The sequence below is a fragment of the Xyrauchen texanus genome, chromosome 29 (assembly GCF_025860055.1).
Source record: "Xyrauchen texanus isolate HMW12.3.18 chromosome 29, RBS_HiC_50CHRs, whole genome shotgun sequence".
Taxonomy (NCBI): domain Eukaryota; kingdom Metazoa; phylum Chordata; class Actinopteri; order Cypriniformes; family Catostomidae; genus Xyrauchen; species Xyrauchen texanus.
Window position 1 is genome coordinate 21954906 of NC_068304.1, and position 27682 is coordinate 21982587.

The 27682-nt window shown below is 40.9% G+C and overlaps 1 protein-coding gene across 1 annotated transcript in view; it reads left to right on the top strand.

Annotated features, from left to right (window-relative positions):
- Nucleotides 1–27682, top strand: part of LOC127623219 (N-terminal EF-hand calcium-binding protein 2-like) — a 107875-nt gene that overhangs the window by 21699 nt on the left and 58494 nt on the right. The gene's annotated exons all lie outside the window — the stretch shown is intronic.

Here is a 27682-nt window from a genome sequence, read left to right on the forward strand (position 1 = left end):
GAGGAACAGGCTGAAATGTAATCTATGAGACTTTTACCAATATCTGCAATATGTGGCAAGATGGATTATCTATAAAAACAGTTATTTACTTATAATCTTCAACTCTTGACTTAAATATCGGTCTGTTCTGCACAAAAGCCTGTCGTATGACTTCAAATGAGTTATATCCAAAAGAGGAAAATGTATCACAAGTTGTAGTGACTACTTTTATTATATTTTTTATGGTGTTCTATTTTTGTCCTTTTTGGAGCTTGACGACCATGGTCACCGTTAACCGTTGTTGTATGGCAAAAGCTGCGTAAAGATCTTAAAAATGTTCTCCTTACATTTTCTACTGAAAAAATAACTACATATGGATTTGGAACAACATAGGGGTAAATGATGACAGAATTTAAATTTTTGCATGAAATATTCCTTTAAATGTAAATTTAGCTAGGCCTATATGTGTTTCAATATAATACATGATGTTAATATAACTATAAAGTTTACTGGCTATTCCTGGTTTTCGGACCATTGAACGTTAGCAGAAACACACATTCATGCTGTTAGCCAGTGACGCATGAACATACAGTACGATTATTCTCAGTACTCCCTGTGCTCTGCCCTACAGTGGACAGGAATAGGCAATATATTATTTATCCACCTCTGCGATGGCTGTTTTGACACTGCAAAAACAAGAAATGCTCACCTGTGGGTGTTCAAACTTTGACAGAGAAAAATATTTGAATGTCAGAGCGAGTCACAACAGAATACACACTGAAAACATGTGTATATGCCTATATATGTGTTCTGTGTTGTTTCGTGCTCATATGGATGATAATGTTCATAGGAGATCAAAATCATCTTCTCTTAATGCATCACCTCCATTAACCCCAGCATAGAAGGATGCAGGCATAAATACATACAAGCACAGGTTTGTGTTGCCATGGCAAATTGCTGTCAAGCATTAGTCTGTTCTGAACTGTGAATACCTGTCTACACCAGAACCTTCTTGGATGTAATTACGGCTCTTGATGCTCCAGCGATTTTTGACTTAAAATGTCATAGACAATTATTGTCACTCATGTTGAAAAACAGAGAATGGGTTTTTATAGATGTACATTGAGGGAGCATTGGTTGTAATTGGTTATGCACCCCTTTTACACAGCCTGATCTCATGATCATTACCTGATCGTGGCAACATTTGTGCAAATCAAAATGATGTGCTTCATTACACATTTGGCTGCTGTTTCCTGATGAAATACCAAAAGCGGCACCAAAAGCGAGTGAAGCTAACACGGCTTTCTAACAACACTGCCGAGTATTCATCTAGTGAATCTCTGCTCTCTCCCTAACAAAATGGACAAACTACATCTCCTCACCCGTACAAACAAGGACTTTTCAAACTCTGTTCAGTTAACAGAGAAAACGAGAGCTGGTGGAACATGCTTTTACATCAATGAAAGTTGGTGTACAGATGTAACAATATTAAAAAGATGTGCTGTCCTAATTTGGAAGCACTCTTTATTTCTACTCACCAAGGGAGTTTTCCTCATTTATTCTGGTGAGTGTTTATATTCCTCCACACACGTGCGTGAATGCAGTGCTGCAACAGCTGGCTGATGCAGCAATGCACAACTCGAATCACATCATCAAGTTCGCCGATGACACGACCGTGGTGGGTCTCATCAGCAAGAACGACAAGTCAGCATACAGAGAGGAGGTGCAACGGAGGTGTCTCTGAATGTTGACAAAACAAAAGAGATGGTTGTTGACTTTAGGAGAGCACAGAGTGACCACTCTCCGCTGAAAATCGACGGCTCCTCTGAAGAGATCGTCAAGAGCACCAAATTCCTTGGTGTTCACCTGGCAGAGAACCTCAGCTGGTCCCTCAACACCAGCTCTATTACCAAGAAAGCCCAGTAGCATCTCTACTTTCTTCAAAGTTTGAGGAAAGCACATCTCCCACCCCCATCCTCACTACATTCTATAGAGGGACTATTGAGAGCATCCTGAGCAGCTGCATAACTGCCTGGTTTGGGACTTGCACCCACCGCAAAGCACTGCAGAGGATAGTGAGGACAGCTGAGAAGATCATCAGGGTATCTCTTCCCTCCATCAAAGACATTTACAAAAAACACTGCATCCGCAAAGCAACCAGCATTGTGGACGACTCCACAAACCCCTCACACAAACTCTTCACCCTCCTGCCGACTGGCAAGAGGTACCGAAGCATTCGGGCCCTCACGGCCAGACTGTGTAACAGCTTCTTCCCCCAAGCATCAGACTCCTCAATACTCAGAGACTGGTTTGACACACACACACACATGTCCTGAGTTACACTTTAATTTTGTCACTTTATAACTGGCTGTTACCTCAATAACTACTATGTGCATAGAACACTGTCTCATAGTATGTTATGTTACATTTGGCATTTTTAGAAACTGTCATATTTTACACTACTGTGTACTGGTGTCTATTGTCCTGTTCATTGTTAGTAATTTATTGTACTGTGCCATACTTTTTGCACACGTTTGCATGTGCACTTTATATAGGTATGTTATTTAGTCTGTGTAGTCTCATGTGGTTCTGGGTTTGTCCTATGTTGTTTTATGTATCACCATGGTCCTGGAGGAACGTTGTCTCGTTTCGTTGTGTACTGTACTAACTGTATATGGTTGAAACGACAATAAAAACCACTTGACTTGCCTTGACTTGACTTGATCAGATCACAAACATGGAACAACAATATCCGGACTCACTTATTATTATTCTCTGTGATTTTAACAAAGCCAACATCACCCGTGAACTGCCAAAATACAGACAGAACATTACATGCCCCAAAGAGACAGAAATACACTGAATCATCTTAGCTAAAATCAGCTAAACCTGTTGTAAAGACTGTGAAGTGATGAACAAATGAAGAAGAGCTGGAACTATAAGCCTGCTTTGACAACACTGACTGGAGTGTATTTGAGGCTGCAGACCAAATCTGGATGAGCTCACAGATACTGTGACATCGTATATCAGTTTCTGTGAGGATATCATTTTAGGACTCATTTAACATACAACAATGACAAACTATGGTTTACATCAAAACTCAGTCAGCTTCTTCAGGCCAAAGAGGAATCTTACAAAAGTGGGGATAAAATCTTGTACAATCAGGCCTGGAACATACTAAATAAGTGGATAAAAGAAGCTATTCTGATAAACTGAAAACGTACGTTTTCAGCTAATGACCCTACAACTACAAGACAGCATCCCCCAACACTGTAGGAAATCAACTACTGGCTGACGATTTTAATGCATTTTATTGTAGATTTGAAAGGCTCAGTCTCACACCCTACACTGGTCTGACCTTCACTTCATGCAAACATCAACACCTCATGCAAGCACCCTCCTCCCCCCTCCTGCTACTCAGCCTGCACTTAAGATCTTTGAAGAGGAGGTGTGCCGTGTCTTGTGGAATCATAAGTCAAGGAAAGCATGGGGCAGATTGTGTTTCACCCACTTGTCTAAAATCCTGTGCTGACCAGCTGGCCAATATCTTTTTACACAGACCTTCAACAGATCACTGGAGCAGTGTGAATTTCCCTGCTGCTTCAAATGCTCCACCATCATTCCTGTCCCAAAGAAAACTGAAATCAAAGGACTTAATGATTACAGACATGTTGCTTTGATGTCTGTGGTCATGAAATCATTTGAGAGACCGGTGTTGATCCACCTGAAGGACATAACTGGACCCTTCCTAGATCCCCTTCAATTTGCTTATCGAGCAAACAGGTCCGTGAATGATGGGATTGCGTCATATCCTGTAACATCTGGACAAACCAGGGACATATTACATCAATGTTCTGTTCCCACGTCTATCTGTCAGTGGATCACCAGCTTTCTGATGGACAGTCAGCAGCTAGTGAGACTGGGGGAATTCACTTCCAACACCTGTATGATCAGCACTGGTGCCCCCAATGGCTGACTCACTGGTGCATTCAAAACAACCTGGAGCTGAACACGCTCAAAACAGTAGAGATGATAGTGTACTTTAGCAGGAACACCCCAGTATAAACCCCACTCACCATTCTGAACAGCACTGTGGCAGCAGTGGAGTCATTCAGGATCCTGGGCTCTACCATCTCACAGGACCTGAAGTGGGAGACCCACATTGACTCCACTGTGAAAAAGGCCCAGCAGATGTTGTATTTCCTTTGCCAGCTGAGGAAGTTCAGCCTGCCACATGTGCTCCTGATACAGATCTTCTACTCAGCAGTCATTGAGTCTGTGAAATCAGATGAAATCAGACTTCAGAAGACTACAAAGGACAGTTCGGATTGCTGAGCGGGTTATTGGTTGCCTCCCTGCCCTCCCTTCAAGAACTGTACTCCTCCAGTGTGAGGAAAAGGGCTGGAAAAATCACTCTGGACCCCACTCATCCAGCCCACTACCTTTTTGAACTGTTTCTTTATTGACGGCACTACAGAGCACTGAGCACCAGAACTGTCTAGTTTTTTTTCCTCAGGCTATCCATCTCATGAACAGTTAAAACTGCTCCATTGAGCAATAATTATGTGCAATACACAGCTTAGTCTATTTATTTGTATCCATCATGACCCATCTCTTCTACCATATATTCCCTTGCTTGTATTTGTAAATATATATATATATATATATATATATATATATATATATATATATATATATATATATATATATATATATATATATATATATATATATATATATTATATATTTCTATATATACATTTACTTATATTTTCTATTCACTTTTTATTTTTATTTTATTTTATAATTTTTATTATTATTATTATCTCTGTCTTGTTGTATTGTTTGTGCATTCAAAGCTTCTGTCACCAAGACAAATTCCATGTATGTGTAAGCAAAATTGGCAACAAAGCTTATTCTGATTCTGAACTGTATATGAAGTAATGAAGTGGCGCAAAGCACAATTTGCTATTTTCCTGAGAAATAGGTTGTTGTACTAAGACGTTTGAAAACCACATCTAAACTTAGTGCATAGTTTAAACTCAGCTCCTGCATTTGCAGTTTGGAGATTCCACCAGCAGGTGGTAATAAAGTTAATATCCAAACAAATTATGTCCCTGACAATCAGAGTTATAGGAAACAAAAATGTATAAGATTTTTCATAGTTTATTTTTCAATTATTATTATTATGTTTTGCACTTCTGTCATAGAGTGGTTTTTAAGTTGCTGCAAAATGGGAAGAAATTGAAGAGAGTAAAATGTTTGGAATTGGTGGGCTATGATTCTTTTGACCTCTTCGTTATTTTGATTATATTTCAGTTTTGTTTGAAGTGTAATTTATATTTAGAAATATGTTTGGTTTATTTCTTTCGTGTTTTAATACATTTATTTAATTTTTCAAAATCTAAATTGACTGGTAGAAGTGAAGTGTGTGCCGATAAAATCACTGTTAATTCTAGCCATGACTGGTGTGTCTGTAGATGAAAATGATTCATTATACTTACATTCTCTGTCATTTAACGGAGCCTACATCCAAATTCTGACAAGAATCATGTTTTCCACGCATATAAAAGGAGCATGTCTCTATTGTAGAAATATGCCCGACAATCAACAAAGTCGCAGTTAATGCACAAAAGAACGTATTCTTCTAATTCATTGCAGTCCTTTTATACTACAAATGTCTTATGAATGTGCTGTCTTGGTTTATATCACTGGTGCTTGAGGGAATGGACTATATAATAGGATGCAGATGGTGGAATTCTAACTGGAGAAAACCTCAGAATTGAATTGCAGTTAATCCAGCCCATTTGCGCGTTACACGTACAATTTCACCAAACCTACTTGCACTAGGCTTAGCGCATTCTAGCATGAAAATACAAAAATGTCATGGCCACGCCCACTGACTTTGCGCTTATGATATATTGTATAGCAGTTCACTTAACGCTAGCGCTCTTAAAAGAGGGCCCTAGATCTAACCCTAAAACTAAGCTTTGTAACAGAAAATGAGACTCTTGTAAGACTTAGGCTACCGGTGTCACCTAAACACAGCCGGAAAACTGCTCATCAAGCCATTTCATAGGGACTTTAAACTATATTCTGGCCCCTGTAAATATACGACCCACAATGTAAGAGATAACTGGGAAAAAAATAATCTGTCAAAGTCGATATAACATAATAATATGATTGTATGCCACAGCCAGGTGTAAACATGGCTAATACTCTTCATAGTGGGCAACAGTACAACTCATTTATGAATGCATTAACAGAGCAGTGGGAGAACGCCAGCTCTAAGACTTCCTCAGGATGAACCATGCTTTGATGAAATCTGGTCTGAGATGTGAGACCTGTCCTATTCCCGCAATACTAATTAAAGCCTCACTGGTGCTCCTGGAGAGATCGCAGCTTTGAAAAATGGCTGAACAACAAAACCTACTCTGATGCCAGCCAACTGCTGCCTTAAAAAAATGATCTGGAAGATAAATGAAGGTGCTCTTCTGGGCACGCTGTGTCAGTCCAAGCAGCTCCTGAGAGGCAGTAAATTTTAATTAAAGCACAGAGGGGTGTACAAACACCTTATTTGCTATGGGTTATGGCAGTTGTTTTTTTAATGGTTATTTAAAACACATTGTACAGGATCTCTTTTTGTAAATACTGGCACTCTTATGCTTTATTAACAAACCACCTCTCAGTCTGATTTTTAGCGTTGACAGGTATAGGTATTTTTCTCCCAAAAATGAAATTTAATTTCAATTAATTCAATTCTTAATTTACTCACCCTTGTGTTTTTCCAAAAATATACAGGAATATGAGTAACCTTTTTTCTTTGGAACTCAAAAGGGGATGTTAGAATTCAGAAACAAACCTTCTTTACTAAGATCATGAAATTGCAAAGTACAGCCTTAAGTGAAGTCAGCAGGGAGTCTTTTTATATAAGTTTGAAAATGCATTTGATTCCTGCTGGACAGTTTAAATCAAACAGCACCTTCCTAGGAGACTCTGCCTAATTAATACAACTCTAGGCCTCCAGCTAAGAGATTTGGGTTTGGGCCCGTTCTTCCATTGTTTGCCTCCCACCCCACGCTCACTCTATTTTGCTCCCCACTTGCGCCTTTGGTAGTAATGCCAGACTAATTAAGTTTGGCTAAAATTTTGACTCATATAAAGAGGTATCCAATTAGCGGCTTCTACTGTTCCACATGTAAATAGGATGAAAAAGAAATGGTGAATTCTTTAATAAAAAGTATCAAAAGAGGATAAGCACACACTGTGCTGTCTGGGTTAGCGATAAGCTTATTGGCTTTAGTAATGCACTCTTTGTGTACTGAGAGAGTATTTCCTCATATTCTCAAGTCTACCCAACAGTGCAGTGCCACATCAAAGGAAATTTAATGTAAGAGAACACACCGCGGTCACATAGCTGCACTGCGGATAGGGAAGCAGCATGCCAGAATTGTTTTAGGGCATCTTTGTGCTTTCAGAGGATGTCCCAAGGCATTATGGCATTAAGGTTGACTGGATTCAAGGCAGTGGATATTGGTTGATGTTTGATGTTAGTGGGGACTCTGAGGGGATCACCTGGCTGACCTGGCAGCCCACGCTCTTTGCTAAACTTGGCTGCTTGACAGAGAAACAGTTTATATGGCACACCGGTGTTTCTCATCAAGATGTCTTGGGCTTTTGCTATGATGAGCATTAAGAGCAGTCTGTCCTGTTCATTTACTAATACACATAAGAAACAAGGCTGTGCAGTAACACCTTTATTGAGCATCAATGTACATTATAAACAATTGGAATGACAGCCTGCATTTATAATGAGGTCTCATTCTCAAAGGCATATCTTTGATTCACTGTACTGTAAAAGGTTTCCATAGTCACTGAAAACCAGGAAATATCATAGAATTTTGCCTGCAAATGCCATGGAAATTAATAAAATCAAATTCCCACGGTCATGGAAAACACTGAAATATCAGGATATAAAAGCAACATCTATGTTGTGAAATATTTTAGAGTAAAACTTGCTTGCAAGTTGAAAGCCATAGTGATGTGGTTTGTGAGCAAATTGTTATTTTGAGTCAGTTCTTTAAATTAATTGATTGAAACAAAATGGTCTTAAAATTCCATGTCCAATAATCACAAATGAATGGAAATATCATCAAAAAGACATTGACCAAAAAGGTTGGGAACCCTGTAGATATTGTTCTTTTTGTGTGTAATCTCCAAACTATGAAACTGACTATAAAATGATTTAAAAAATCTAGCAAGCTCTACAAAAGTCATGGAACAATCAGGAACATTCATTGGGGAAAAGGTCTGGGAACCCTGTCTGTGGAGGATTAATTGAAATGCAGATGAGCAGAATGATCTTTAGAAAGGTTTAGGGGGGCAAATCTTTTGTTAAATATCTTTGCCTATATAGATTTTAGGTTAAGAAGCCTTTTTCTTTTCTTTTATTTGTTCATCTTTTTTGGGGGGGTGTGCCCTTTTTAAGGGCTTTTTCCAATAAGAGTGTGTACTTACTACAATATTCCATTTTATTTTAGCCTGCCACAACCAAATAGGACTACACAAGCAACATGCCCACTGTCTCATTATTGCTCATACACAAAACATACAATTGCATTGCCTCATACCTCAGTGAAGTCATTACCTTGTCCTGAAAGAGTTGTGCTAGAGCAGAATGTTACCTGTCACTCTCAGCACTTGTTTCACAAGGGAGATATCAATTGTAACACTGTGCTGGTGCCTGCCTGGAGAACATGAACAGAATGCTGACAGCATCACACAGCAGCAGGATACAGAGATGGAGATCCGTAAGGACTCAAGATGGATGGAGAAGGTGATCCATAAGACTTGTTTATCATCATATCCAGTGGGAAATCAAAACAAGCACAATGGATGCTTTGATCAGGGCTGCAAGCCATCATTATAAGTGGGGGGTTGGGACATTTCAAATTGTTCCTATAGCTCTAGTTCAGAGGTATTTATGGTGCACAAGTTCATTATGGAGTATTCATAATGATCATGTGTGGCAGTGCATTGAATGGTTGTGGTTTGTGGTAAGGTGATTGCAATGCATGATGGCTCCTGGAGCAGGAACTTGGGCAATGGTAGATTCTTCCACAGAGATGCCCGTAGATAAGTATAGAGACATGGTGGTGATTAAATGGCTGTTGACATAGCTGCAGGTTTCATTGAAACACACTGCCAGCCTTGTCTTGTTCCATTATTTCTCTTCCAGCCATGATATGCTTCTGTTGTGTGGTGGGGTGTGGGTGCTGTCCATGGTGCTTAACAGAATGTCATGTACTGATGTTACTTGGATGGTGCACCGTAACAAAGGTCAGAGTGTGTGTGAGCTATTCAAAATCAAATTCATTTTCATCTTCTGTTCTGCAACTTCTGTTAATTCGTTTTTGGAAAGCAGCAAAAATCTGGCATAGCTAATTTTATAGCAACTAAAGGTAAGTCATTTGTGACAAGGAGGAAGGTGTGGCGTACTCCGTGATGGAGTACTTATATCATTATAGCATTTATATCATTAAAGTTTATGGTGACTGTTCAGCTGGTTCCCGCCTCCCCCTTGCCCATCCTTTACCTGTCACATCATTATTTATCATTATGGGGGCTTCTTGCCTCAAATCTTTAGAAGTATTGCTGTACGGAAATAATAAGTGGAACATGAAATATGCCGATTATATTACAATGTTGTTTCATTTCTTACACTTTTCAGACGGTATTGTTTGCATTCTTTAACATTTGTTGAAGATATGGGCTATTCAGGTTCTACACTCTCAGAGTAGAAATTCGCCCCCACAAAAGTAGTCATTCTTTCTCCTCTCATTCTTTCTCTGTCTTTACTCTTTCTATCTGTCTCTCTCTCTCGCTCTCTCTCTCTCTCTCTCTGTCTTGTTAATGTATTCCATTTAACTTATTTTGTTTGTGTCTGTTGTTAGGTTTACTTCAGTGCTTCCCAGTGTCAGGATCATATGCTGTGCGCTAGTGTGTGTGTTTCTGGTGAAATGAGGTGTAGCACTAAAACTGAGGGACGCTGTTTTGAGGCACTATCCTCCCCAACCCAGCCTTCCCTTAACCCCTAAATTAGGTCTACTATTCCTTGCTCACGGCTGAATCTTTTCAACATCAACTCCACAGCTGTAGGAATAAGCTAATTTCAAACAACATTATGGTAGATTCACAAAGAATTAATTGTGTCCGCTGATAGCACAGTTTATTTGCACATATTGTGTGCATTGTTTTAGCGCCCGATTCACTAAAGGAATTCTGTGTGCAGTTTGCAATTTGCATGAGCAATTCACGCAATATTACTGGTTGGTTTGAGTACTTGGTTGTGGACAATGCAGCAGAGCAGACTATCGTCTAGGTTACTATTGTAACCTATTTTCTTGATAGAGGGAATGAGATGTTGTGTCGAAGAAGCGACACTAGGGGTCTCTCTTGAGAGCCTCGTGCATCTCTGAACTTGGCAGACAGAATTTGCATGTCCCACCCCCAGACATACTGGTATAAAGGGAGGGAAATATGCATCTGTCCATTCAGGTTTTTTCCCTGAGGAGCCAAGAATGAGGTTCGGCCATAAAAGTGGCTCGGTTCAGCGTCATGGCCGGGAGGATACAGCATCTCATTCCCTACATCAGGGAATGGAGGTTACAATAGTAACCTAGACGTTCCCCGTCTGTCACTCACTTCGGCGTTGTGTCGAAGAAGCGACACTAGGGGTCCATATTTAATCACGCCATGTGCTGAACAGTGTACATGCGCTGCTGACGCAGATGCGGGCAGGCAGTTGCATGCCAAAGCGACAGGCTGCGTCAGACTGCACGTACCCTTCCCCAACGCCCCATAAAATCGCCATAAAACTTTTAGTTTTCCAGAACCCCGAACGGGGGAACAAGTCAACGTGCCAAGCATGGGAGCAGGCCGCGCCAGCCACGCCTTTTCTCGCTCTATGTTTCTCAAATAGAGTCAAAGTGGCTGGGGCCATTTTAACGCTATCACACGCATCAGGGAAGGCGTTCTTTTCAAACTCCGATTCTTTCAGGGGGAAAAGTCCCCGCAGAGATCACCACCTTCTCAGGCTGGGGGGAGGAAAAGAGTGGCGAAATACATCACATGGGTTTTTAGGCCACATGTGGGAATGGCGCGGTGGTAGATCCTACCTGCTGAGAGGGAGAAGTTTCTACACGGTAACCGGGGTGCAGCGGGGACTGCCCAAGGGAGCCCGTAGGGGGACCGTACTGTGGAAAATACACACAGGGCGATTAATCCACACAGGGGCCCGTCCTGTGGATCACCTATTCCAGTACAGAGTAGTTTCAGTACCCGTTGTGGGTCTGGTCGGGAAATTCCTCCGCTGAATTCGCGGACCAGAGGGCTAGGGAGGAGTCATCCAGGGAGCCGAGTTAGCGGGGTCTCCTGGGATAAGAGCGCTTGTGGAGGGGAAAGGCGCTAGATGCAAGTGGTACACCCCGGTCAGTTGTTCCACATTACCGAGTTCTACCAGCTCGGACCTGAGAGAACACGGGACTCAACTCTGAGATTGTAAAATCTCTTAAAGGTATAGGGTGTTGCCCAGTCCGCTGCTCTGCTTATGTCTGCTAGGGAGGTTCCATTGTCCAGTGCCCACGAGGATACCACACTTCTCATCGAATGTGCTCCAACCCACATGGGGCGGGCACGGCCTGGGTGTGATAGGCCAATGCTATGGCATCAAAAACCCAGTGGGAAAGCCTCTGTTTGGAGACAGCGTTCCCTTTCCGCTGTCTACCAAAGTAGACAAAGAGCTCCTCAGATGAACACACTGTGGTATCAGCGGACACAATTAATTCTTCGTGGCGCCATGCCAGACTCGGGACTTGAGTCTGGAGCCAGTGCTGAAGCGGTCTCAAATGCATCAACCCAGCGGCGCGACCGCTGCAGAGGATGCCATATGCCCCAGTAGCCTCTGGAAATGTCTTAGAGGAACCGCCGTGCCTGGCTTGAACAAGGCGAGGCATTTCAGCACTGACTGCGCGCGCTCGTTGGTGAGGTGCGCTGTCATTGAGACTGAGTCTAACTCCATGCAGAGAAAAGAGATGCTCTGAACCGGGGTGAGCTTGCTCTTTTCCCAGTTGACCTGAAGCCTTGAGATACTATTTTCAGAATAACAGAAACCATATAGTGCCATCATATAGTGTCCACATGACTCCCCTGAGTATAATGTAGAATGTGAGGTGGAATAATCGACCTGACCTTTCCCTTAAACACTTTCTCCACAAGGGCTACACCTCTGACTTTCATAATAATGACCCAAACACCCAATTCAAAACAACTGAAGCACACGCTAATTGAATGAAGGGCGACGTCTCTGCTCCTGTTTATGGAAAACCTACATTTTTTTAATGTTTTAAGACAGAAGATGTGTTAAATAAAGGGGTAAGCAGCAGCTCTTCATGAAGAAAATAATGTATATTAATCAGTGCTCATCACAGCTTTACCTTTGTTCATAATCTAGTCTTGTTTTCAAGCACCTGCTGTTGACCTACCATGATGATAATGATTGCAAACACAGCTTTCAAACAGGTTTCAGGATCACAAGAGGATACAAAGCACAAGTTTCTTTCAAGACATCTGTTTATATGTCATTACAGTAACGCCATAAACAGCATTGTTGTATACTTATTCTTGTTTTTTGAATTTGTGCCATTACTTATTAATGTCTTCTACATAACTGAATGGCCAAAAAGCCCCTTATCAATCCACAAATAAATTTTGTTGTGGTCGGAGTTGGCATAAAGTTCATTGCATGTAGTCATGATGATTATACTTCTGATTCTTTTTTTTTTTTGAGGTAACTACCATCCTGAGGGATCTTTGCACAAACAAGTGAATGTGTGCCCTGTCCTTGCGCTTAATAATGTGAGACAGTTAAGTTCACAATCTGGCAGATTTTTAATGTGCAGCTATAGGTGTACATCGTTAAATGATGTTAGTTAATTGGTGCATTATCTGTATGTGGTGTGAGGTTGTGTAGTGTTTTTCTGTATGTGCTGTGACTGTTCGCACAGATTTTCCCTGCTGGAGGTTGCCAGGTTGCTATAATGTTGCTCCCATTGGATTATTGCTGGGATACACAATTGGTCATAGCTTTTGAAAATCTGATCACAAATTAAATATATTGATCTGTATTGATAAGAAATATGTTTCTTGTTGCTAAAAATTAACATTTTACTGGGGAAATAATTTATGTATCAAATGAAGTAGTGCATCTATCAATGTACACTCTCAGAATTTCTTTTACAAGGGTTGTCACAGGGGTGGTACCTTCAAGTGACCTGTTTTATACCTCTAGTTTAAATAAATAACTAATTTTGGTAACATAAATTTACCCTAAGGTCCTATTGTGTACCTTTTTAAGGTACATTTATATATTTTGTTCCTCTGGGAATATTTTTTTTTAAATTTGTTTTAGGGTAAAAAGATGTACCTAAACAAGAGTACCACCCCAGTAATTACTTCGTACCTTTAACAGTATCTCTTTTTTCTGAGAGTCGATGGATCAAACTCACTTAGAATGGTGACAATGTCTAATAAGGCTTTCCTCACATCTTGTTATATTATATCACTGTATGTGGGCAGAGATCAGTCATCTAAAACAGTGTAATCCCTCACAGTAACATTACAGTAACTTTTGTATCTTGCCTGCACTTGACTACAGTAACTCACAGGAGCCTGATCGCAGGAGCTCCACTGTATTGACTGGTAGTCACTGATCATTTGCATACACTTAAACTTTTCTCAACTTTGTCAAGTCGTTAGACAGACCCTCATTGAGACGTTGCATCTGGGCAAGAATCCTCCCCGGTTGAATTGTCCCTTCAGATATGTCAATTTGAATGCTAATGTGAGTTCTTCTCCTCCCACTTTTGTCATAAGCATCTGCCAGTGGGATCTGTTGTTATAAGCTGAGTTATCTTTGTTTAATTAATTCACTGCATGTCGTTTTTTTAAAGTCAAATCCTGCAGCATTTGCAAACTTTGATCTAAAGTGGCTGTATGTGGATTTATCAAATCAATGGCAAAACATCCACAACTCACAAAACCCCATCAAGACAGCTATAGCAGGAGTCAGTGCTGTGGCTGCAACTTTCCCATGTAAATCAACCTATAAGTCAATAATTACATTCTGAAAGGAGGTTTGTCATGAGCAGGTTTGTTCATTGTGCCAAACCATTACAGCGTGAGACGCCTGGCTAGTAAAATAGAATATAAACCCATAGTCTAGGGGTAAACACCTGCCATATCTTCTGTGCCTAACATGGCATATGTTTCTTTGTGCTGTAAAATGACATGGGATTCAGTTCTAGCCAATTGAGCCACTTTCATGTATGTGTGTGTCAGCATGAGGAGAGGTCACTCACTCGTATCGACTGGATGCTCCCTATGTCCTGGTGGTGTCTAGACGGCAGAGTTTAGTCCAGCTCAATCCAGCGTAGTATAGATCTGTGAACTATGGTGTTGGTAAAATTCAGTTTAATGTGTGTTTAAAAGTGGTAGTGTTGAAAATGACAATAAAGATATTTGATATTTACAAAAACAAACAAGCATTAATTTTGGGCAATCCAAAAGGAGAAAGCAGTGAAAGAAGTGATGAGAACCAAGAATCTAATCCAAGGTTCTAATTAAAAAATTAAAAATAAATATGTTTCCATTAATGGTTCTTGAATGTGCATTCTTCTGTCAGTGTGGGCAGACTACTGTAGTAAAATACTGTCACAGCTTCCTGCAGAGCTGGTCAGCGGTGCTTCTACCTGTATAGTTCAATTACCGAAACAATGACTCTAATGAGCCGATTATTTTTAGTGAATCAAAAACATACAGTGTTTTCCGATTAGCATGATTAACCTACAATGCAAACTAAACTGCAGGGACCTCTTTTTTCTTGCTTCTAGTATGCTTTGTGTGATGGGACATATGATATTAAAATGGTGCTTTAAACTACTAACCTAGAGGAATTTTTGACCATAAATAGAGTGAATTCAGGTAATTTGGGCCACTTTTTGACAGTCATCTTGAAGTCAAAACTGCCTCCTAAATCCAAAGGTCTTGATATCAACCTCACCATTCAGGAATAACCTTAAGTTCTCCCAAGAAGCACATTTAGAAGAAATCAGCAGGGATGGTTTATAATATGTAATGCCTTTTCCCTCCCAACCCCCCAGTTGTCAGTTACCCATGGTTACAGCAAACTAGGATTCCTCTCTCCCATTAGACCTTTTGCGCCCGATGTTGCCATGGTGCCATCATCATCTCCCTAAGCTTGTTTCTTCTGATGCCTGAAGGCTTTAATCAAATGGAAACCCAATATGATTTCACATCCCTGTCTTCATCTCTTTCACTCGTCCTCTGAGGCTTGAAGTCAGCTGACCCAGAAGTGTTCAATTATGTTAAATGTCTGTATAATAAAAGACAAATACTTCTTCACAAGCTCCCACCCAAAGCAGTTGATTTTTGTCTTCAGTCCCTTGAAGCATAAAAGAAAAAATTAATTGAGAATTTCTAATCCTCTGTGGAAATATGGCTGACATGCTTGATTGCCACAGTTTGAATAATTTGGAGGCGTGCGGCGCTATTTAGAATGAACTCTATAAACTTTTCTCTTCTCTATTATAATCACTCTTTTCAGTTAAAATACAATAGTATGAACTAAACAGAGGAGTAGTATAATTTTTTTTCTCAATCTGATCAGTTCTAATCTGGGGTGTGTTTCCCGACGTAACTCACTGCTTAACCACCATGATACGATGCATTTTTAGAGAAACTAACTAGCTAGTCATGACTGTTTCCCGAAAAACTAGTAACTATGTCACACATCCATTATTCGAACCATGTTGGTTCAACAATGTAGAGGTGTCGTTAATGACATTACTCAAGGGGTTCTGCAGAGAACGAATGGATATCAAATAATAACAGCTCATTTACATAGACAGAAAGATGTTTATTGTGGAAAAAACAGCTTAAGACATGAAATAGACATTTACGTTAATATGCACTGCATACTCTTTACTACAGTTTTCAAGCGGTTCGGTCAGTAAGCAGCTCAACAGCAACATTATTTCGCCGCAACGCTGCTGTAAATAGCATACATGGGCCATGGCATCTGAGGACTACTTCTGTTATTTTCTGTTCCCCGTCTGTCACTCACTCGACGTTGTGTAGATGAGTTGACACTAGGGGTCGCTCCTGCGGAGCCCGGACATATCTGATTTTGAGAAAAGGCCAATGAGAATTGGCGTGTGGAATTTGCATGCCACTCCCCCAGACATACGGGTATAAAAGGAGTGACGCTGCAAATGCACATCAGATATCTTCTTCGGAGCCGAGAGAGCAGTCACAGAGCTGAATTCCTCTGCTATTTCATTCATCTCTACAAGCTGTTGGTTTTAAGGCGCTTTCCAGTGGTCCTCCCCCTCGCATACTACGTTGTGCTGAGCACACACCCCTGGGTGCTTCAGCAGCTGAAAAAGAGCTCACGGAGTGAATAACTTCGTTTATAGATATATTTATATTCCCATATACATATATATATATATAGAAAAACACCAATAAAAGAGTACATTGCTCTAAAAGAGTGGCGCAAATGGTGAAGCGTCTTTTTCAAGATGTCTGACGCTGAGGACTCGGCTGAACTCCCACCCTCGGGTGCGGCGGCTCAGTCGCAGCCTTGCTTGCCCGGGCAGCCACGAGTGTCGGGCTGGAGTGGAACCCTCCTCCTCCCCCCGAACCCTCGCGGCTTGACAAATGGTTCCTGGGGCCAGAGCGCCGTTCCCTCGTGGAACCTCTCCGTGGTCCTTCTGGGCCTTCGGGGAGCTCCCTTCGAGCCCCTTGTGTCAGCAGAGCTAAAGGCGCTCTCTCTGAAGACCGCCCTCCTGATGGCGCTCACCTCCATCAAGAAGTTAGGGGACCTGCAGACGTTCTCTGTTAGCGAACTGTACCTAGAGTTCGGTCCGGCTTACTCTCACGTCATCCTGAGACCCCGACCGGGCTACGTGCCCAAGGTTACCACGACCCCTTTTAGGGATCAAGTGGTGAACCTGCAAGCGCTGCCCCAGGAGGAGGCAGACCCAGCCTTGGCGTTGCTGTGTCCGGTGCGTCCTCTTCGCATCTACTTGGACCGCACGCAGAGCTTTAGAAGTTCCGAGCAGCTCTTTGTTTGCTTCGGCGGACAGCATAAGGGAAGTGCTGTCTCCAAACAGAGGATCGCCCACTGGGTCGTTGATGCCATCACGATGGCATACCATGCCCAGCACGTGCCGCCCCCTGCTGGCCTACGAGCCCATTCTACCAGGGGCGTTGCGGCTTCATGGGCATTGTCCCATGGCACCTCTCTAGCAGACATATGTAGAGCCGCGGGTTGGGCAACTCCTAACACCTTTGCGAGGTTCTATAACCTCAGGGTTGAGCCAGTTTCATCCCGTGTGTTATCAGGTGACACAAACAGGTAAGTTCGGGTCAGCTGGCTGGGTGTATCGCTAGTGCATAGTGCCTTTCCCCTCCCTTGAGGTGAAGACGTGTGCTCTTTTCCCAGTTGCGTTCGCAGGAATCGTGAACCCTGGACGTTCTTCCTCCCTAGAATAGCGGCAGTCGAGTCTTCGGAGAGGCTCGCTGCCGCCCCGGTACGGGCATCACTAGGCCCCCGTACTGAGGTAAGTGCTCCACATGTGCTGGTTGTCCCCTTCGGCAACCCTGTGTGATGTATATCCCGCAAAAAGGTTTCCCTACCGGTAAACCGCATCTTCCTTGGACAGAGGGCCCTCTGCCCTGGGTCGCTGTGTTTGTAGTAACCCCTCCCCCCCTTTGGGTAGGGTCTACCACGACGTCGTTCCACACGATGTGCTTCCACTGCTAAATGGTAAGACTGTGTGTGTATTCCATCTAAACCCCCCCCCCCCCCTCTCGGGGCCGGGTGTGGTCTCCGCAGTGTCCTCCTGTTTGGAGGGACACCCCTCAGCTTGGACCATATATTTGGCCCCCAGCCAAACGATTTCGTTCCTTTTACAGGGGAGAATAATAGAGAGAAGGCCCCGGCTGGACCAGCCAGTCCTTATACTTCTGAGCAGTTAGCCGTTCCCCTAGGTGCAGGGGACCGCTTCATGCCTGCCAGTGTGTTGGGGGTAGTTATGCGACGGCCTGCTGCGCTGGCTACGAGGCACACAGAGGTTTTCCCGTCTCGCACCGCCAGTCTGCGTAACTCGGTTCAGCTCTGTGGCGTTTTCCATGGGGACCCCTAGTGTCAACTCATCGACACAACGTCGAGTGAGTGACAGACGGGGAACGTCTCGGTTACTGACGTAACCTCCGTTCCCTGATGGAGGGAATGAGACGTTGTGTCCCGCCAGCCACAATACTGAACCATCCGCTGAAAGCGCCGGGTCTTTGGCTCAGCTCCTCAGTGCGATACCTGATGTGCATTTGCAGCGTCACTCCTTATATACCCGCATGCAAATTCCACACGCCAATTCTCATTGGCCTTTTCTCAAAATCAGAGACGTCCGTGCTAGTGTCAACTCATTGACACACCATCTCGTTCCCTCCATCAGGGAAAGGAGGTTACGTCAGTAACCGAGACGTTCTCCGTTGTTTCGCTTTATTTTCACCTGCCCCTCTTTTGCTGGTTGTTAGTTTTCATCACAAACTCTCGCTGCATTGAGCTGCAATAGTGGGGTTTCCCTCTTACCTTACTTTACTGCACTTGTGCACTGACATACATATGCACACGTTTCAAAAACCAATAAGAATGTAAAGATTTCCTCAATACACAAGATAATAGCCATGATAATATATGCCAAACACGACACAAAACACTTTCTTTATTTAAATCCTCAGACAATTCTCAAGAGTCCTTACATCTCATTTTACCCAAGCCACAGCAAAGTTATTTTAAAACCAAAACCCATTAACAGATAAATACAATAATTTGATAATAAAATTAAGCTGTGCCCTATTACAGTCACAAATCATCGATGAAACACTCACATTTAGCTTGCAAATTTAGATGATTATTAGCCACCTAGGTGTTTCTATCCATTCCACATGTGCATCAGTAGCAGATGTATAATGGCTAACTCCTAACAAATACAGTATCTATGTGTGTATCAAATGCTCAACAATGGCTGCTTTACAAAGAGTCCTACAGCTTGAGCAAAGAAGGCGATGCAGACGCAGAGGGTGTATATAAATGCCTACATAAGGACAAATTTCTCCCCACTTGACCCTCTATATGATGATGACATCATAAAAAAATACTGGATTCCAAGGACCAAGATCCTTGAATTGCTGCAGGTTGTGAAACCACACCTTCAGAGGGCCACAAGAACAAACTACACCAGTCCAGCAGTGCAGTTCTTAGCTGCACTGCATTATTGTGCTTTGGGAAGTTTTATGGAACTTCCATTTCCATAAAACTTCCATTAGCACCATTGCTGTTGAAATTGTATTGAATGACTACTGCAAACAAGAAGTACACATTTGTTTTCTATAACAAAACCTATTGAGAATATTCCATATTCTACTTCTGTGAACACCTCACCATAAACACAAAATCACACAAACAGACATGAATGCCAAACAGAAATCAGATATATGGCCATACATGTATATTTCTACAATTATTGCTCATTCATTTGGGCATATTGGCTATGTAAAATTACACTGTGATTTGGGAAATAATGTTTTACATATATGAAAATGTAATATTTTGAAATATGTAAATGAATGAGTGTTACAATTGCATAGTGCTTTTTGACACCATACATAAAGTACTGCAGATATGTTGCATATACTGTATGTACAGTACAGATAACTTCTTATATAATTGAAAACCATTAACATGCATATTGTGTTTTACATATATAGCCATATATGAAATTTTCTTTGGAAAATGTTGTAACAAAGATATTCGCTTGTAAATAATAAAATAACTCACCTTTTCTACACGAAATTGAAGCCAATCCTGTGTTCCACATGTTATAAATAGTGCCTTCAGGGGGCAATTCGAAGGGAGAACAATTGTGACAGTCACGCTGGAAGATCGTTTCAAACTGAATTTCCAAATAAAATATCTTTTTTGTGGTTTTTGTTTAAATTTTTTTTATTTTCTCCCCAAATTGTAATGCCCAATTCCCAACGCGCTCTAAGTCCTCGTGGTGGTGTGGCTTGCTGAGCGCGTTAACGCAGCGACATATCGTTTGTGGAAGCTTCACGCTATTCTCCGTGGCATCCACGCACAACTCACCACGCACCCCACCAAGAGCAATAACCACACATTATAGCAACCATGAGGAGGTTACCCCATGTGAATTTACCCTCCCTATCAGCCGGCTAATTTGGTTGCTTAGGAGACCTGGCTGGAGTCACCCACTAAAAATAACTTTGAGCACCACAACTTCAAGCCTTAAAAGCTCTCAAAGGGGATGGTGAAGTATTTGAAAGGAATAGGCCATAGTGGTGATAACTCTGAATAGAACACACCCGAGCTGCGGGGAAATCAATGACATTGACAACGCAAACTAACAAGGAACTATGCTTCTAACCACAGGTGCAGAGCTGTAGTTACTATGGTTTCGGGAAACGCCAAATCGTTGAACTATGTTGGTAACGATTAAAATTCCGACCATAGATGGCTAACAATGTTTTGAGAAATGCATCCCTGATCGCGATGATTTCTTGCTCGTATAAGATGTAATATGGACCAGACCTTAGGGAAGCAATAATAGTTAGACCTAAGATTTTTTTTAGTTTTACATCTTTTAAGAGGTTTTTGAAAGGAATTTCTTAACTCGATTAAAAATGTTCCACCGTAGTAACCCACTATGTGCTTGTTTAATACTTCTCTTAACAATTTCTCCTCTTACAGAATGTGAAAGATAATAGATAACTGAAGGAAAGTACTCAGATACATTTCATCCCTCCACCCCCTTTCTCCTAGCTTTTAGAGCAGAACCCTACCAGGATACATAAAATATATGCTATGGAAAGGTTAAAAGACCTACTCTACCCGATTCCATTCTGACACTGCATGTTTAGAGTCTGAGTTTTGGTCTGTGCCCACTTTATACAAATGGCTTGCTTCCATATCTGTGAGTTATACCATGTGGAAGCTTGCCAGTTGCCTTTTCTGTGCAATACAGGTGTCTTTCAAGTAGAATTCTACTTATAATTCTATTAATAATATTCTCTGTTCGAACATTGCACTGTTTATTTCTGATGTGTAGTTGTAGGCAAGTCCTCTTAAAATAATGCATTTGCATAAAAAGACTCATTCTACTTAAAGACAGTTATTTTATTTTTTTGTGGTCCCTTAGCTCTTTTTTCTGGTGATTGCATTCATGAATCTTCTCTCCTTATAATTAGCCAACTGCAGCATTCGATTACATATTCATCATACTGCAGTCTGCATTACATTAGAGATGGGATTCATGGACTTTATTGACCACAAAACAGGCTGAACCTACATTAGTCGCATGGCAGACTTTTCATACTTGACTGATAGCGCTGCTTTGAATGGTGCAGTACTAATAGAGCCCCACCCATTTCCCACTGCCCCCAACACACACACACTTGCTCACACAACTCTCACAATCTCCATTTTCATATGTGCTTCTACCACTCTTCTGAATTGGTCCTCTTCTCTGAGTGATAGAAAATTAAGCTTGCTGCAATTTGAACAGCCAATCTGTAGTCTCGTTTTGGAGAGCTTGTCATTTACAAAATAAAAATGGAAAGCTTCTAAAATGATTTTGATGTGGACTAAATTACACATTTATAGTCATACTGTCTTTAGCCCTCTACTCCCACTGTTAGAGACAGTACATTTAAGTCTTGTGTAACTGAACCTTTAACTTTCAGTATAAAGTCTGAACTGCCTTGCAGCTTATTCTGGTCAAGAACTGCCCACTCAGACAGGAAGGCACCGCCTTATACCCTGCCCACACCGGGCACGTCTGTTGATGCAGTGGCTAGAGGCTGGCTGCACTGGACGCATCAAAGCGACCGTTCTAAACCATTTATTGCTGGTTAACTCTTTTTACAGTGCAGAATAAAATATCAGAAATATATGTAGACATTGTGATCAGAATATACAGTAAGTACCAATTACTTCACAGATAACTCGGAAAACAGACTGTAATATACAGTTATGCTTGTTGATATCTAGTTTACTTGCTAACAAACTTCTGAAAATCAAAGATTTGATGCTACTAACCTGGCAGACTTTGACAAATTAATTAATTTGTTCTTCAAGAAAAGTGCTTATTGTGTCATCCCGATACCTTGTAAACACTTCTTTTAGATTTAGAGTGGTGCACTCCGACCACCCGAAACTGCGTGGGAATCCGCCAATCAGAATGGATGTGCTGATTTTCTGATTGTGCGGGCTAGTTTTGTGCATGTGCAGTATGCATCATAATGGACTCTGGGTGGACTGTGCGTGAGACTAGATAAATTATGACTTAACAAAAATAAAGTGTTGGATTACTTTTCCCATGTCTCTCTTGAGAGGGCCATTGAGTTGGTGCAGAGCACACCACTTGAGTGCGTAGTTTATGAAATACAGATTTGTGCTCTGGCTCTTCTGTGCTAATGTACTTTTCTGGTGGCAGGGTCACAGTAATAGGATTTCCATGTGAAATGCCCACTCTTGCAGCTGAGGTTAATGACTCATTTGAATGAATTGTGATTGAATCAGATTTGTTAGATGAAGCATTAATTGATTCTGTCGCTAGTGATGGGGATTAGGATTCACTCTCATTCAATCAGATTATGGTTCAGTTCTCATATGGCTGTCTGTTATCTACTCCAGGCTGTGGTGGGTTATTACACTTGGCCTAGTGGCTGACATCTTCATAACAAGAAGTTTAAACCAATAGTTCCACCTAATTTTTGCTCAGCTGGTATTCAAATGATTGGCAGAGGTTTTGTTTAGAATATTCATGTGACATCTGGTTAATGAGGGGCTTTGCATAGTGATCACAGCTTTATTAGAAGAGTGCGTTTGTGTGTATTTATGAGTGAAGTTGAGTGTAGTTTAATGAACTGAAGACAAATGTTCATATGCAGGAAAGACAACTATAAGTAAGCCATTTGAAGGCTGATTTCTCTGAAAAGTATTGACTAAACTCTGTGGTGCTATCATAACGTTGGCTGCATCCGAAAACTGAAAAATGCTGCTTTTGAGGCTGTATACGGAAATTGATTAAAATAATGTGCTTTAAAAACTGTTTTGAGTCCAATTTCCTTAAGAGTTCCATTCATTCAAAAACTCTGTTGGATAAGTCATTAAGTGATTAGGCAGCAAGTCAGCTGCCTACTTTTTCAGATGCAGCCATGTTTTGATGTTTGAGCATCCTAACCAGCCCAACAATGCCACACTGTCTTACAAGTGACTTGGGCTTGAGGCAGGTCTACCTAATTGTCCGACCAATGAAAGGGGGAGTGTTTGGGAAACATATCTGAAAACAGTCTCTATTTTTGCAATTCTGTTTGGTGCCACTAGTTGTGCAAAATTACACATTTCACCTTTAACGATCCAAAAGAATTTCTTTAGCAAAAGTAATTATAAATAAACACCATGATCTTCTGTGCACTGTTGATTTATATGTCTTCCACAGCCATGCAGACAGGCAGTGAATTTGAAGGCAGATAAATTAAGAGATGGTTTGACAGACAGACTTGCAGTAGGGCTAGCTTTTTCTGAGCTGATCAATGTCAGCGAGCGAGGAAAGCTGACAGGCCTGTGAAAAGCTCTTTTACTGTTCATCAATCATTACTTTCCGACTGGTGTCTTTGGGACAGGCCAGAGGGAGAGTGCGACTTTCAGATTAGTTTAGCTTTTAAGTTTGTAACTCTTTTAGCAATGGAGTGGGAGGACTGGGTTGTGTGCGTCATGTCAGAAATGGACAGGTTTAGGCAGGCTTGCAGTATATCTCTGCTGCAACATCCTTACAACCTTCATGAATACTCAATGTGAAAAGGGTAGTTACTGTGGAAGCCTCTGATACATAAAGGACATCCTTTTTTCCAGATAGAGGTAGTTTATAACCGTGGGCAGTGTCAGAATAACAGTTGGACAAGGTCCTGAAAATTAATTCTTTCTGCTCTTTTCCAAAGTTTCTCTACCAGGTGATTTGAAATGGGTGTGGTTAGAGAGAACAGAGGAAAGAACAGGGAAAGAGAAGTATAGGTCTCATACGACACATGCATAGACCGCCCACAGTCAATTCACTAACCGAGGCATATTTTACACAAAGCTGGAAAGCACTTTCTAGATCTGGCAAGTGTTACGAATGCGGGAAGCAGGAGAAGGCAGACAGGGGTTGCGGATCCAAAAGCAGGTTTTAGTAACAAACTAGCAAAATAAACAAACACAAGAACAAAAGAACAGTCCACGATGGGAAAAACTTAACTAAACACAAACGAACACACAGCTGGAAGAATGAACACGAAGGGCAGGAAACAAGGGCAAATGCACAACAAGAAACCAGACATGAACATTCAACAATCGACTGGGAGTGAACAAAAAGCAGGGCTTTAATACACAGGGAGTGATGACTGGATTAGACACAGGTGAGAACCATGATGAGTGCAGGCAGTGAGGGAGGCTGAGAATTGTGGGAAATGTAGTTTTAGACAAGGACAGTGAAACACGGGGCGGACAACAAGGAAAGCGTGACATGGAGCGTGAACGGTGACGGGTGAAATGGAAAACACGGAGCAGACAAGGAAACATGACATGAACGTGAATAGTGAGACACAGAACACAGGGTAGACAACAGAGGAACGTGACAGCAAGCTCTAATCTGATTTCTGAAAAAAAAAAATCTTATTAGACCACCTTGAAACTAATTTGTGTTTACAAGGTTCCAAGTTGACACAACAAGCGCCTAGTTTACTAGGTTGTGCTATTACATCTTTAAAATACATTTAGTTATTAAATCAAGTTTTGTTTGAGTCGCTTAGTGAGAGAAATCTGTATTCTATTTTGTCTTCTGAGTTATATTTTGTGAAATAGGAGCTTTGGACAGCCACAAGTGCTACACACAATGTCTTTATACTGTGCCTTTCTGCTATTTTGTTTTCTGTTCAACTATTTGCAGAGACTGCACATTGATTTAAATAGATTTTCATGTCATTCTAATAATGTGGTATCATCAAATTTAAGATACTTGCCCCTAAATGTAAAAGCAAAACAAACTTTGGCCACTTCATACTGTATGTTGGTCAGATGGTCTTACTGCCTAAGTGGGTGGTTCTTGCCCAGAATAAGCTTCAATAATATTATGTATCTGACCTTTTAAATTTTAAATCACAGGTCTGGCTGCACAAAACTAAGGAAGGACATACAGAAGTGTAAGGAAAAACAAAATGATAGAGGAAAAATTAGAGCAAGTAGGCTTATGTAAGAATAAGACATCTCAGATCCCAAAGGTCTGCTCCTGTTCTTGTGGTTACCATGGTAACCATGTACCCCAGTCCTACCCGAAATGCTGTATGAGTTAAGAGACAGAGTAAGAGTCATCCTTGTGTGTAAGGAGGTGCTAAGATGTGTTGGGGCCATTGGATGTGAAAAGTGCTAATTGTCTCCCTTTCATAGGACGCTGCAAAGTTTAGTCTGTGTCCAGTCTCTGTGGACTTCTGTCTTCCTATACACAATAGCAAAATTCACCTCTTGGTCCATTTCCATCTCCAGCAAGTTTAACCAGCTGTACAGAGACTACAGTTTGACTTTCTCACCACCAAATGAGACTTTTTACTCTTCAATCCTTCCGAGACAGTTTATATTATCTTGAAAGGTAAACCATTACTGTCCATAAAGCAACATAACAGAAGCCCACCTGCACTTTAGGTGTGCACAGTAATTGCACGGTAATGGCACAGCAGGATTGTTCACTCTCTTAAATGGCTCTGCAAGAAGTCATTCTTTCCAAGCAGCATCATGTAAACAGTGATCATTATACAACAGTTCTGATCTTCTAATCTAATTGGACAAGTGCTGTTCCAAGAGTTCTTATATTTTATACTGTGCTGGATGAAGGGCTGCAATTAACTATTATTTTGATAATCGTTTAATCTTCAATTATTTATTTGATTAATTGGATAAAAAAACGAAATGTTATTTCCTGTACTGTATATGTAAAAAAAAAATATTATTAAACAGAAATGATAAAATGCGTAAGGATTTGGTTTGATTTATAGTACTGAATTCACGATTCTTTACTCTCACAAAATTATGAACAAAGCCTGAAACCTGAAAAGTTGAGTTTTAATGTATTATTATTATTATTATTATTATTACTTTCATTATTGTAAAACTTAACAAAAAGTACTGTTCATTTAAGATTTAAATGTGTAAAATTTACATTGATTCATTAGAAAATAAAAAAGTTTTCTTTTGCCAAATCAAAGCATCAGTATAAAATGATCAGTACATAAGCAAACTTGCTCATGTGATATCGCTTAATCGACAGCAAATGCTGGTTGCATAAGGTTTCTTTTTTGACTCATTCAGGAGCAGATAGGTTTATTGACTCATTAAGACACTGAGTAATGTTACAGCTAAACATAAGCTCTCACCAGAGCAATTGCTCAAAGTGGAAGAGAATCTGGTGAAGTAAGTGTCTGTTTTCTGAGCAAGCACTCCTTCCTGAGGAGAGAAGCAGAAAAGTGGGTCACCGCCTAATTAATGGCTGGATTCCCCATGCTCTCTAGCCTCACATAGATATGGGGAAAAATCGACAAAAATGAACACATACTCACTGCAGAAATATGTACGATCTCGGAGTGAAGGAAAGATCTGCTTTTGATTTGGGAGTATGTGCCTCTCCCATCCAACCTCTCTCTGCCATTAGACTACTTTATGTGCTGTAGAATGTATCTCTGGAGCACAAGATGGTGACAGAGTAAGCACAGATCATCAGTAAGTATGGCCCGATGGCCCAGGGCCATTGCAAGAGATTTTCAGGCCAGTTGACGACATAAACGACACTTACCCGGCCAGTGCATCATTGGCACTACATTTTACATTTGTTGACTTTGAACGTGTTGCAAATTGAGCTGATATATATGTTCATTAAGGTACTTTAATAATATAAATCATTAAGGTATCTAGTTATCTGCACAGCTGATATGGATGGAGGCTCAGGTGTTGTCACAATTGCAAAAATGGCTTACAGTATGATAATCCTAGAAGCATCATTTAGACTGTTATTAAAATTATTTACTAATTAGTAATTTTTTGTGTTGTGTAACGTTGTTTTTAGCATAGGTGTTTTATTAATTTATAGTTGTCATGGAGATTCGTAATTGCTGGATAATTTCCTAAATAACAAAACTTTTTATTTTGAATTTTTTTGTAAAGAAAACTTAATATTTAGAGAAAAATGTAAGTCAAATAATTTGTATTTGTATAGCACTTATAACAACACACACATAGTTTCAAAGCATCTTTACAGAAAGTTATGCTGTAACAGAAAATGATGCTGTATTGTCCTCATTGAGCAGTTTAAATAAATAATATGAATGAAAATCATGCCTTAAAAATTACTACATAAGCTCTTAGTTTTATGGAGAAAGATAACCTTGGGGGAAACCCGGCTCAGTTGATTTTTTTAAGAACTGTAAAATAAATGAAGTGTCTTTGATTTCCATTCCG